Genomic DNA, 12,258 nt, shown 5'->3' on the forward strand with positions numbered 1-12,258 from the left:
ACATTAGAAAGAAGAACATTACCTTACAATATGTTTATTAGTATACAGTACATTACAAAAAGAAGAACATTACCTTACAATATGTTTATTAGTATACAGTACATTACAAAAAGAAGAACATTACCTTACAATATGTTTATTAGTATACAGTACATTAGAAAGAAGAACATTACCTTACAATATGTTTATTAGTATACAGTACATTAGAAAGAAGAACATTACCTTACAGTATGTCTATACGTATACATTACATTATAAAGGAGAACATTACCTTACAGTTTGTCTATTAGTATACAGTACATTAGAAAGGAGAACATTACCTTACAGTATTTCTATTAGTATATATACAGTACATTAGAAAGAAGAACATTACCTTACAGTTTGTCTATTAGTATGCAGTACATTAGAAAGAAGAATATTACCTTACAGTTTGTCTATTAGTATACAGTACACTAGAAAGAAGAACATGACCTTACAGTGTAAAAGAAGAACATTACCTTACAGTTTTTCTATTAGTATACAGTACATTATAAAGAAGAATACCTTACAGTTTGTCTATTAATAATAATAATAATAATACATAATTTTTATGTAGCAAACTATAGCAAACAAATTATGAAATAATTCTCGTAGCACCTAACAAAATAATAGCAATTATATAACATGTATGCATTGGTGAAGAGAGTTTTTAGTGCTGATTTGAAATTGTTTACAGTGTTGCATATTTTTATATATTCTGGAAGTGAGTTCCACAGGCACGGTGCACTGGATGTGAACGTTCTCAAGCCGTAAGTCTGTGTTTTTACTCTAGGGATGAGTAACATCAGTGATGAATTAGAAGTGAGCGTGTGGATGAAACAAGTTGGTGAGGTAGCTTGGTCTTACATTGTGCATACATTTGAAAACATCAGAAGTAGTTTGAACTTGATTCGTTCGCGTATCAGGAGCCAGTGGAGTTCGATCATGGTAGGGGTAATATGGTCATACTTCCGAGTTCTAGTAACGATACGTGCGGCGGTGTTTAGTACGCGTTGTAGCCTGTCAATTTTACAGCCTGGTATTCCATACAGAATACTAATGCAGTAGTCGAGCTTCGACGTAACGAATGCATGGACAAGCTTCGTACATGAATCTCTGCCGAGGTACTTTCTGATGTGATCAATGTACCGGATACTAGACAGGGCGCTTCGGCAAACGTGCTGAATATGTCGATCCATTGTCATGTGATTATCAAAAATGACACCAAGATTGCGGAGATGATCAGTGTAGTTGATAATTGTGTCACCGACGGAGACGAGGGGAATGGTGTGTGTTGGCCTAAACCGAGACGATATATGTATCACTTCTGTCTTACTATCACTGAGTTTCAATTTGTTTGCCAACATCCAACTTCTTATATCTGACAAACAGTTGTCCAGACGTTGTAATTCTGAGGAGTGATTGTCACCAAAGCTTATATACAGATGGCTGTCGTCGGCATAACCCATGTAAGTAAGTTGGTGTCGGCGCATGATATCATCAATGTTACGTATTGGAAATAATGAAACAAGAAGGTTCTAAGTGCAACGTGGTTTATTTAAGTCATGAACTGGAGGGTGCATCTTCATGTTACGAGATACTACACTCCTCCTTCCATAAATACGTCTTTTTTCCCCCCTGATCAGTCACTTTTTTTAAGGAAACAACAAAAACAACTCAACAATATTTACAAATCCAAGATCTGTCTTGGCTTAATCACTTTACTGGAACGGTGTAGTGCAATGGGTCTGTTTGGAGTGGGGTAAGTGTTTATAGGAAGAACCTCTGAAATGGAGGTATTAGTCTGCTGTGGACTATTTGCTCTTGTTTGTGAAGTAGCCGAAGAAGTTGCATTTGACATTCCACGAGGAGTGGCTACCACACTTGGAACAAACTCATGCACAAGGTCGTTGCCAGCTTCAGGTTGATTGAATACACTCTTGTTTAATGGTAACATCTGATCAATGTGTGTGTATCGCATTTTACCTGATCCTTGTATGTGAACCAAATAAGTATGGGATCCACAGATCTTGACAATTTTACCAGGTAGCCATTTGACCTTCTGATTTTGGTGGTTTTTGACTCTAACACAATCATCAATATCAAATGTGCCCCTCTGAACTCTCCCCTCATCGTGATAAAACTTTTGTTTCTCTTGCTTTCCCTTTACAACTTGTTGTAAGTTAGGTTTCAGTAGCGATAATCTGTTTCTAGGATGTCTCTTTAGAAAAAGCTTGGCCGGGGTAAGTCCAGTGGTTGAATGAGGTACATTTCGATAACTGAACAAGAAATTTGCTAGTTTATGCGAAACACTCATGGCTGATTTGGTAGGATCAAGCTTAAATTTGAATAGAGCTCTCTTTACGATTTGCACAGTACGTTCCGCAGCACCATTCGAGGCAGGATGGTATGGCGGAACCCTGGAATGTTTAATTCCATTACATAGCATGACATTACGGAATGCTTCAGAGGTAAACTGTGGTCCGTTGTCAGACACTATTTCCTCTGGGAGACCGTAGGACGCAAATAAGTTACGCATTACCTCTATGGTCTTTGTAGTGGTTGTTTGTTACATGGGAATTACTTCAACCCACCACAGATAGCTACGGGCCATCCCCTTCATGCTACACATACCAACATGTTGTTCATGTAAGCTTTCCAACAACTGTTGTCTCCACACTGGAGGAATTATTACTCTAAGCCCCCATAAGAGGCAACAATCATCAATAGATAGTTCATACCTTCTACAGAAGTATGGCTTAAGTTCCTCTGCTTCAACATGACTGGGCCACCCAACTGCTACATAGTCATAAACCCTTGATAACACAGGGTCCTTTCTGGTGGCCTCACAAATATCTGTTGATGTGATAGGAAGATCATTTACCTGGGAGAAATGATATATGGTCTCCTCATGCAAAGTATCATGACCCTTGTGGTTACACGGTAACCGTGACAACGCATTGCCATGGTCCACTGATGGACGATACTCAACATTGTAAGTATAGGCAGATAGAATTAAAGCCCATCTTTGCATACGTGCTGCTGCCAAAGTTGGTATTGGTGATTTTGGATATCAAAATCGTTGTGAGGGGTTTGTGGTCAGTTACTAAAGAAAAAATTCGACCGTATAAAAATTTGTGAAATTTTCGGACCCCCAAAATCAGTAATAATGCTTCCCGCTCAATTTGAGCATAATTCTTCTCACTACTCGACAGAGTACGAGATGCAAAGGCAATTGGCCTTACTTCGCCATTTGGCATAATGTGGAAAATTACAGCGCCAATACCATAGGCTGATGCATCACATGCCAGTTTGAGCACTTTGTCAACTAAGAGTTGACTTTGCAATAATTGTTCCTTACTTTGCTTAAAAGCAATTTCACATGCTTCAGTCCACTTCCAGGACACGTCTTTACGCAATAACTCATTTAATGGATGCAACAATGTAGTCAGATTAGGAATTTGCCATAGTAATTTAACAGTCCTAGATACGATTTTAGTTCTGAAACGTTGGTTGGGCTAGGAGCATTTTTAATAGCTTCCAGATTTTGAGCAGTAGGATGTAGGCCATCACCATCCACTTTATGCCCCAAATACTCAACAGAAGGTTTAAACCATTCACATTTGGAAAGCTTAACCCGGATATGGTATTTCTCTAAGCGACTTAACACTTCACCAACGATTTGCTCATGACGTGTCATGGAGGGGGAGGATATTAAAATATCATCAAGGTAACACACAACACCCTCAATACCTTGAAGGATCTGATCCATGATACCCTGAAAGATCCCTGGAGCTGTCGATACGCCAAAAGGTAACCTGTTATATTGAAACAAACCCAAATGGGTATTAATGGTTAACAATTTCTTTGACTGGTCGTCCAACTCCAATTGCTGATAAGCCTGAGTCAAATCTAATTTGGTAAACACCTGCCCCCAACTAATGTTGCAAACAAGTCATCCGCCGTCGGTAAGTTACACCTAGCATTCTCAATATCACGGTTTACAGTCACTTTATAGTCCCCACACCAACGGATCCCCCCCCCCCATCCGCTTTGGGTACCACAACAATAGGTGTTGCCCAGTCACTTCTGTCTACCTTGGTGATTATTTGTTCGTTAACAAGACGCTTCAATTCTGCCTCCACCTTGGGTTTCAGTGAGTAGGGTACAGACCGCGGCTTGAAGAACTTTGGTACGGTGCCATCAGCGATTTGGACGTTAGCCTTGAACCCTTCAATCGGTCTTCCTTCAGTTGCAAACACAGTAGGGTATTTGACTTTCAGCTCTTGCACTGTGACTGGTTGGCTGCCTTCCACTCCAAAAATGCTATGCCAGTCCAATTTAATGTCCCGCAGCCACTCCCTCCCAAGTAATGATGGGCGCTTTCCTTTGGCGATGTATGCAGGTAGCTGATATGGACGGCCCTGATAAGTAATTTGTGCCATCCACTTTCCCAAGACAGGAATTCCCTCGCCACTGTATGTACGGAGTTTAATCGCAGTATTCTCTAGAGGCCCCTGACAATTTCGTCGATACCAATCCTCCGATATCAAGGATACTGCAGCACCGGTGTCTAATTCCATGCGAAGCGGTATATTACCAGCATGCAGGTCAACATACACTCTTTTTTTCTTTGCACCGGTTGAAAAATTTATGGTGTAAATTTCAACATTTTCCGATAGGCCTAAGTCAATTGGGCTGCAGGTACTACTACAATTATCATCTTCAACCATTTGTACCGGGTATATGGATCTTTGAGCTTGCCTTTCGCTCTGTTTGGCCTTTTTACGACAGGCCTTGGCGATATGTCCCACCTTTTTGCAATAGAAACAGGACTGTTCTTAAAAGGGCATTCTTCTGGGGCATGGTTAGGGTCTGTACAACGATAACAAAATTGTCCTTGACCCCTCATATTTTCCGTTTTCTTACCATTATTTTGTTTGTGACTTTGAAATTTCCCATATCCCACCTTTATTTTATTAACCTGAGGTGGTTCATTCACAGGGCGTGATTGTGGTTGGCCCTGGAAATCAAGTATTTGTTTGGTGGCTAGCTCCATTGCGTTGGCTATTTCAGTCGCTTTTTGAAGTGTAAGTCGTGTCACAGATAGCAGTCTCCTTTGAATCTGCTGGTCGTTGATCACACAAACAAGGCGATCCCTTAGAGCTTCATCAAGAAAGTTCCCAAATTCACAAGTAGCTGCTAACTTCTTAATTTCCAACAAATAGGCCGAAATATTTTCACTATCGCGTTGATCACGCTTATGAAATTTAAATCTCTCTGCTATTGTTAGTGGTTTCGGTGACAAGTGATCCTTTAACATGGCCGTCAACTCGACTAAAGACTTCTCGACTGGTTTTATCGGTGACGATCTAGCGATTTTAACAACGCATAGGCTACCGGACCTAGCACAGTGAGAACCTACTCACGGCTTTGTCATCGCGTACGTTATTAGCCTGGAAGAATAACGCTAGGCGTTTAAGGTAAAACTCGACATCCTCCTGTCCTTCTCTAAACTCGCCAATTTGGCCAATCGTTGCTGCCACCGATTCGTATTAAGGTTCCTGAGTACCGGAGTGGAACTACTATATCGTTATATCTCGAAAAAAAAATATATCATATCTTCGTCGCCAGTGTAACGTATTGGAAATAATAAAACAAGATGGTTCTAAGTGCAACGTGGTTTATTTAAGTCATGAACTGGAGGGTGCATCCTCATGTTACGGGATGCTACAACCAAGGTGCCCCATGGATAAACGAAACAATGTCGGACCCAATACAGATCCATGTGGTACGCCCCACTCTAATACATGTGTAGCAGAGAGGTCATTGCCTAATTGGACAGCTTGTGATCGAGCCAGTAGGTATGATTATATCTATTGCAGGACTTTTCCATTGAGACCGTAACGGAATTGCAGGCGATTTACTAGTATGACATGGTCAACCGTATCAAAAGCCGCACTTAGGTCCAGCATTATAAGGACGACATGGTGGCCAAGGTCCAGCTGCTGCAGAATATCGTTGTTGACTCGCAGAATAGCTGTTTCCGTCGAATGATGCGGTCGATACAGTGTAGCCTGAAATTCATCACATACGTTGTGGGTTTGAAGGTGGGTCTGAAGTTGACACAAAACTACTCTCTCGATGCATTTGGATATGTAGCAGAGGTTCGTTACCGGGCGATAATTGCACAACACACTTTGATCTAGTCTTGCCTTTTTTAGTATACAGTACATTAGAAATACAAATATTACAGTTACAGTTTGTCTATACGTATATAACAAATTAGAAAGAAGAACATTACCTTACAGCTTGTCTATTTGTATACAGTACATCAGAAAGAAGAACAATAACTTACAGTTTGTCTATTTGTATACAGTCATGATATGTTATGATCACTAGTACCAGGTACTTGTCATAAATCAATTCGAAGCTAATCAATCTTATAATATTAAGCATATACCAATGAACTAACACAATTATGTGCTTTGATTGGAATTAATAGCTTGGGTATCTGCTGCATTAGCAAGAGACGCGCGGCAACAACACTTGCAAAGATGGAAAAAGCAAAGTACACATGGGCAAAATGTGAAGAAAAGAAAGCCCGATATGCTTCCAAGAAGACCACCTGCAACGCCCAATCCAATTTCTTTGAAGACATCTCCCCAGTGTGACCACGGCCCGTTTTTACTTTTTAGGTGCCCTTTGAATAAAACGCTAAATGATACAACCCCCAATATTACAAACATAGTGTGTAACATCATTCTAATTGTAGCTTTCCGACATGGATTTGAACACTGCGGTTTTCTACAACGTTCGCAACAACATTTCGGCCAGCCCATTTTTGAGTTATACAGTTGTGGTATGTCAAAGCACCAAGTGATACCTAAAGCTAGAAACAAATACGCAATTTCCAGCACAATGTACACTGCAGCTCCAATGATATCAAATGTATTTATAGAAAGCGGTGCATCTACTTGTGTACTACTTAAGTCGTTTACTTGTGTACTATTGTGTGGCTGTTCATTACCACCTGCTTCTATGATTTCTGTAATGGCCAAAAAACATACCAAACGGATCAAAAGGATGAATGATTTCAAAATCAAGGATTGGAGACCTAGTTGTGTTTGATATATCTGGTCGCTACGATATACTCCAGTTTTACAAAATGTTGCGAAATGTTCACAGTTGTTAGTAAAACAGCTATAACCTTCTTCACCCAAGCGTGATATTGCTCGAACAATAACTAAATCAGGAGGATTTTGATGGAGTAATCCTTTTGTGTAATATGCTTTGTACATAGGACTACAGAAAGATAATATACTTTGCTCGCTCCGGTCTATTTTACACGACCTGCATGAAAGAGAGAACTCAATTAAATGCAAGGTGTTGTTAGCTATACACTCTACTATACCATGATGCCAGTATCCACAACAGCGTACCCACGCAACGTGGTCTCCTGCTTTCAATCTCGTTGCGGATTCGTTGTCTTGAAACTTTTCCCAACAGCAGTTAGCAAGAGTCCCTGCATCAGAAGGAACTAAACAACAGAGTTGTGGCGAGAAGTAATGCGATTGAGAGTTACCTTTACCTCACAGTCTTCCCATTTACAATTAAACCACTCTTTGGTGCATTCGCTACAAACGTAGTACTTCGTCGGTTCATTTTTTAACTCTAAAGGGTCCCCTCCATTTCTCTCTGAAGAATGAATCAAATAAAATGACAATAAAGTTAATTGATAAGAAGAAAAAGGGCAGTCCAAAGTGAGTACAATATGTGTGATATACGGCATTACGAGATGCACCTCAAATAGTATCATGTGATTATCGGATGGGCTCCCGGTATCTTCGGGTAAAGGGTACGGTTAGCGGATCTTGCCAAGTTGGGGTCTGATTAAATTAAGGTTAGGCTAAACGAAAGTAAATATTTAATTGATTTAGTCTCTGTCATCTCAAATGAAGTGAAGGAAATCATGATAAATAGTTGATCAAGTTCAATCAATAGTAACATCATCTGTAACTTAAGCAACATCGTTCATAGTACATGGGAATCATATATATATATATATATGTTATATATGTTATATATATATATATGTTATATATGTTATATATATATATATGTTATATATATATATATATATATATATATATATATATATACAACACCGCACACTGCGTGACCACCGAGAAGGGATGGTCATTTTCAACACATAATATATATATATATATATATATATATATATATATATATATATATATATATATATATATATATATATATATATATATATAAATGAAAATCGTAATGATTTGGAAAATCAAGAACAGTGAAAAAACTTTCAGCCTCCACCGGGATTCGAACCTTCCGCTCTGTACGCGGACACCCTAACCAGTAGGCTATGGACGCTGATTGTATGTCCAGAGGTTCGAAACCGGTAAGGAAGTTCGTAATTCCACTGTAGGCGTTTGTCACCTGTATCGAACAATACTAGTTCTGTTTTTGGTGACATATTTTGCCTTACTCTAGAGATCAAACATGATGCTAACCAACTATATATATATATATATATATATATATATGGAATATATATATATATATGGAATATATATATATGGAATATATATATATATGGAATATATATATATATATATATTTATATATTGAATATATATATATACATGGAATATATATACATATATATCGAATACGTAGGAAGGGATGGTCATTTTCAACACTTAAGTTTGTTGTAAATTTAGTGGATGGGGACAAGCTTTTCATATTTGTAACCATTCATTATGTTAAAATTATAATGTGTGTAAAAATATGTGGACTTACTTGTGTAGGTGACATCGAAGCAAGAGGTGCTACCTTCACAATCAGTCAATTTAGTGTGTTTCTCGATTTCTTCCAGTGGAGTAACCCGATCGGGTTTCTTTGCCAAAAAAAAAGCAAAAAATGAGAGACTGTTCGCTCTTTAATATAGTTGTATTCATACATACACTTATGAACTGATACATACACCCATACCCCTACCTCTACACACACAAACAAACGCGTTTTGACCCCTCCTTCAGTCGTGGTCACCGCGGAACACCGCACACTGAGTGACCACAGAGAGTAGCTGCTCATAAAAAAAAATATCCATTGCCATGCCAACTGTTTGGCAACTGACATAACAGTATATGGTTAAACTGACAAAGGAACTACGAAATCTCATCCTCCATAGGGAGCGATGAGATAAAAAAAAAAGAATGCAAAAATGGATCGAGGTGTCGATGATATAACATGAGCAGTTTTCTTCATGAATCTGACGTAATGTATAGTGATGTTGTACATGTTTACAAGGGTACCACGATTTGACATCTGATGACCCAAATGACCTTTGACCTCCACCAAAAACAATAGGCTTCTTTAACCCAATTTGGTACTTCTACACACTACGTAAGAAGTTGGTCCGACCTTCCCTTCTTGAGATATCGTGATTACAAGGTTTTCACAATTTGACCCCTGGTGACTCCAAATGACCTTTGACCTCCAACAAAAACAAAGACTTCTTGTACTCATTGTGGTACTTCTAAACACCAAGTATGAAATTTGTCTGACCTTCCCTTATTGAGACATCGTGTTTAAAAGCTAGGCGTCACAAACGAACTCACACATACCCTCACACACACACACACACACCCACACACATACACACGTACTCCATTAAGAATTGAAAGATTACGATTATGATCGAAACCAATATTAAATAAAAAATTGTAGTCAAAAATGTTTTTAACTATAGTAGTTAGTGAATGTGCTGTTCAACATTAGCACGCATGATAACTATTAACAAAAAGTTCAACAAAAAGATGTATTAACTACTGTTAGTTAAAGTAAAGTTTTTTCTTATGGTTCTGGACATCATATTTAGAGTTTATTCAAGGTCTCTAAGTTGTATGTGAAAAAAAAAGTGTAACGAATACTGCTTTCTATATATCTAAGTGAAAGTTTTGGTGGCGCTATCCACTAACAAGAATGTGTGACCTGTGGACAATTCCGTGAAGGGTTTCGCCGCAGGATAACCTGGCCGCGGAAACACGTTGCTTGGGAGAAAAAACAATCAACCGTCAAGGTGAGCAGACGTATAATTACCAGTAAACATCGCTAGGTCCTACGCAATAAGAGATATAGGAGTAAGTTTCATAAAAGTTAGGTACCTAGGCTAGGAATCAATAATGACCTATACTGCTAGTTAGGGAGGGACATATCGGGAGGGCTCGCTTTTTTTTTCTTGGTCGGCCGTACCTATATTACTAGTAACAGCCGTTACTCACTAAGGCTAAGAACCGTATCCGGCTAGAAGGAAAACAAGATACTACCAGTGAGAGAGGTAATCCTTTTATCCAGTTTCTAGGCACCGAGGATGGGGCTTTTTTTTTAAAAAGAGCAGACGGGTCCGATAATACACAACTACCACTTATTAACAACCAGGCGGAGTTCGAATGAACTACCAATGCTGAGTACCCAGTTAGCACCTGTATACGAGTTTACAGAAAGTAATATCAGATTAGAGTAATACGGCTAGCTAGGACTCTCCGACTGAGAATCTGCCGACTAAAGGTTAGCCTACCGGATTTTTGCCGACTGAGGATCAGCCTACTGAGATTCTGCGTAATGGGGCTCATCGCACGGATGATCAGCCGACTAACAATGAAGAGAACACAACGATTCACTTCATTGCTTTGTAGATTCTTACATTTTCCTAAGTTGCGTCGACCAAATGTAAGATTAACTGGATAATCTTTTGTTTCTGTACTTTCTAGTCTATTGTCTTTTCCATAGTAAGAGAGTTCACATGTACATTTCCTGTCATTAGCAAATTAACTTATTAATTAGGACTCACCGTGGACCGACGTTACACTTGGAACCTTACAAAATATATATAAAGAAAACAAAAACAGAGTAGGTCTCTTTTATGAAGAGAATTGGTCAGGGGAGGTTATCACTCATCAACAAACAGAACCATCTCGGAGAAAAAGGCTATTTATGACTGTTGTGTTCATGTCTATTGAAATAGGAACGCTTTGAGAAAACGCAAAATGATACAACCCCCTCTATTACAAACATAGTGGGTAACACCATTTTAGTCGTAGCTTTGCCGCACACAATGGTACCCTTCACTTTTCTATAACATCCGAAACGTTTACTTGTGTACTATTGTGTTGTATACACTTAAGGAACATTATAAATCAGTCAGACCATATCTCTCCCAAGAAATGAGTGAGCAATTAATCCATGCTTTTGTTACATCCCGCCTTGATTTCTGTAATTCAATTTTCATTGGCCTTCCAAAAAATCTGGTAATTCGTTTGCAGAAAATTCAAAACTGGGCTACCAAACTTATCTTCAAGCAAACTAAGTTTACACATGTTACCCCTCTTCTTAAAGCATTACACTGGCTTCCAATTGAAACGCGTATACATTTCAAAGTCCTTATTTGAATCCACAATTGTATTTATAATCATTTATCTCCAAACTACCTTTCAGAAATTCTCATAGTAAAGCAATACAAGCGTGCCACCCGTCAGTCAAAATTTATTACCCTCCTTGAACCAAAGACCAATGGGGCTACTTATGCCAACCGTGCTTTTTCAGTTTCTGGTCCCAAATTGTGGAATTCCCTCCCAAACCATTTAAAATGTATACCTAATAAATCACTTTTCAAATCTAAACTAAAAACCTACCTCTATGCTAAAAAATTTGCAATTTGATTTGTAACTATGTTTCATTGTTGCATTATTGTTTTTGCTTTTCTTTCTATTCATATTTATATGTATGACGCTTTTGACAACTATTTTGTTTATAATTAGCGCATTATAAATCTTAGTTATTATTATTATTATTATTATTGTGTGGCTGTTCACTACCACCTGCTTCTATGATTTCTGTAAAGGCAAAAAAAAAATCAAACGGACCAAAAGGATGAATGATTTCAAAATCAAGGATTGGAGACCTAGTTGTGTTTGATATATCTGGTCACTACGATGGACTCTAGTTTTACAAAATGTTGCGAAGTGTTCACAGTTGTTAGTAAGCAAGTTATAACCTGTTTTATTCAAGCGTGATACTGCTCGAACAATAACTAAGTCAGGAGGATTTTGATCGATTGATCCTTCTGTGTAATATGCTTTGTACATAGGACTACAGACAGATGAGATACGGTTCTTGTTCCGATATATTTTCCACGAGCAG

At 38.5% G+C, this 12,258-nt stretch overlaps 1 protein-coding gene across 6 annotated transcripts in view; it reads right to left on the reverse strand.

The window, feature by feature from the left end:
- Positions 1 to 12,258, reverse strand: part of LOC139981166 (uncharacterized) — a 46,444-nt gene that overhangs the window by 25,081 nt on the left and 9,105 nt on the right. For 2 of the 6 annotated variants that reach the window (XR_011797805.1, XR_011797804.1), the window contains exons 7-8: positions 8,857 to 8,953; positions 366 to 7,716 (exon numbers count right to left, since the gene is read on the reverse strand). The exons of the other annotated variants lie outside the window; for them this stretch is intronic. The gene's annotated coding sequence lies outside the window, so the exon portion shown is untranslated. Of the gene's footprint in view, positions 1 to 365; positions 7,717 to 8,856; positions 8,954 to 12,258 lie in introns of those variants that run through there. 6 annotated transcript variants of the gene reach the window in all.

This window comes from Apostichopus japonicus, chromosome 15 (assembly GCF_037975245.1).
Source record: "Apostichopus japonicus isolate 1M-3 chromosome 15, ASM3797524v1, whole genome shotgun sequence".
NCBI classification, from domain to species: Eukaryota; Metazoa; Echinodermata; class Holothuroidea; order Aspidochirotida; family Stichopodidae; genus Apostichopus; species Apostichopus japonicus.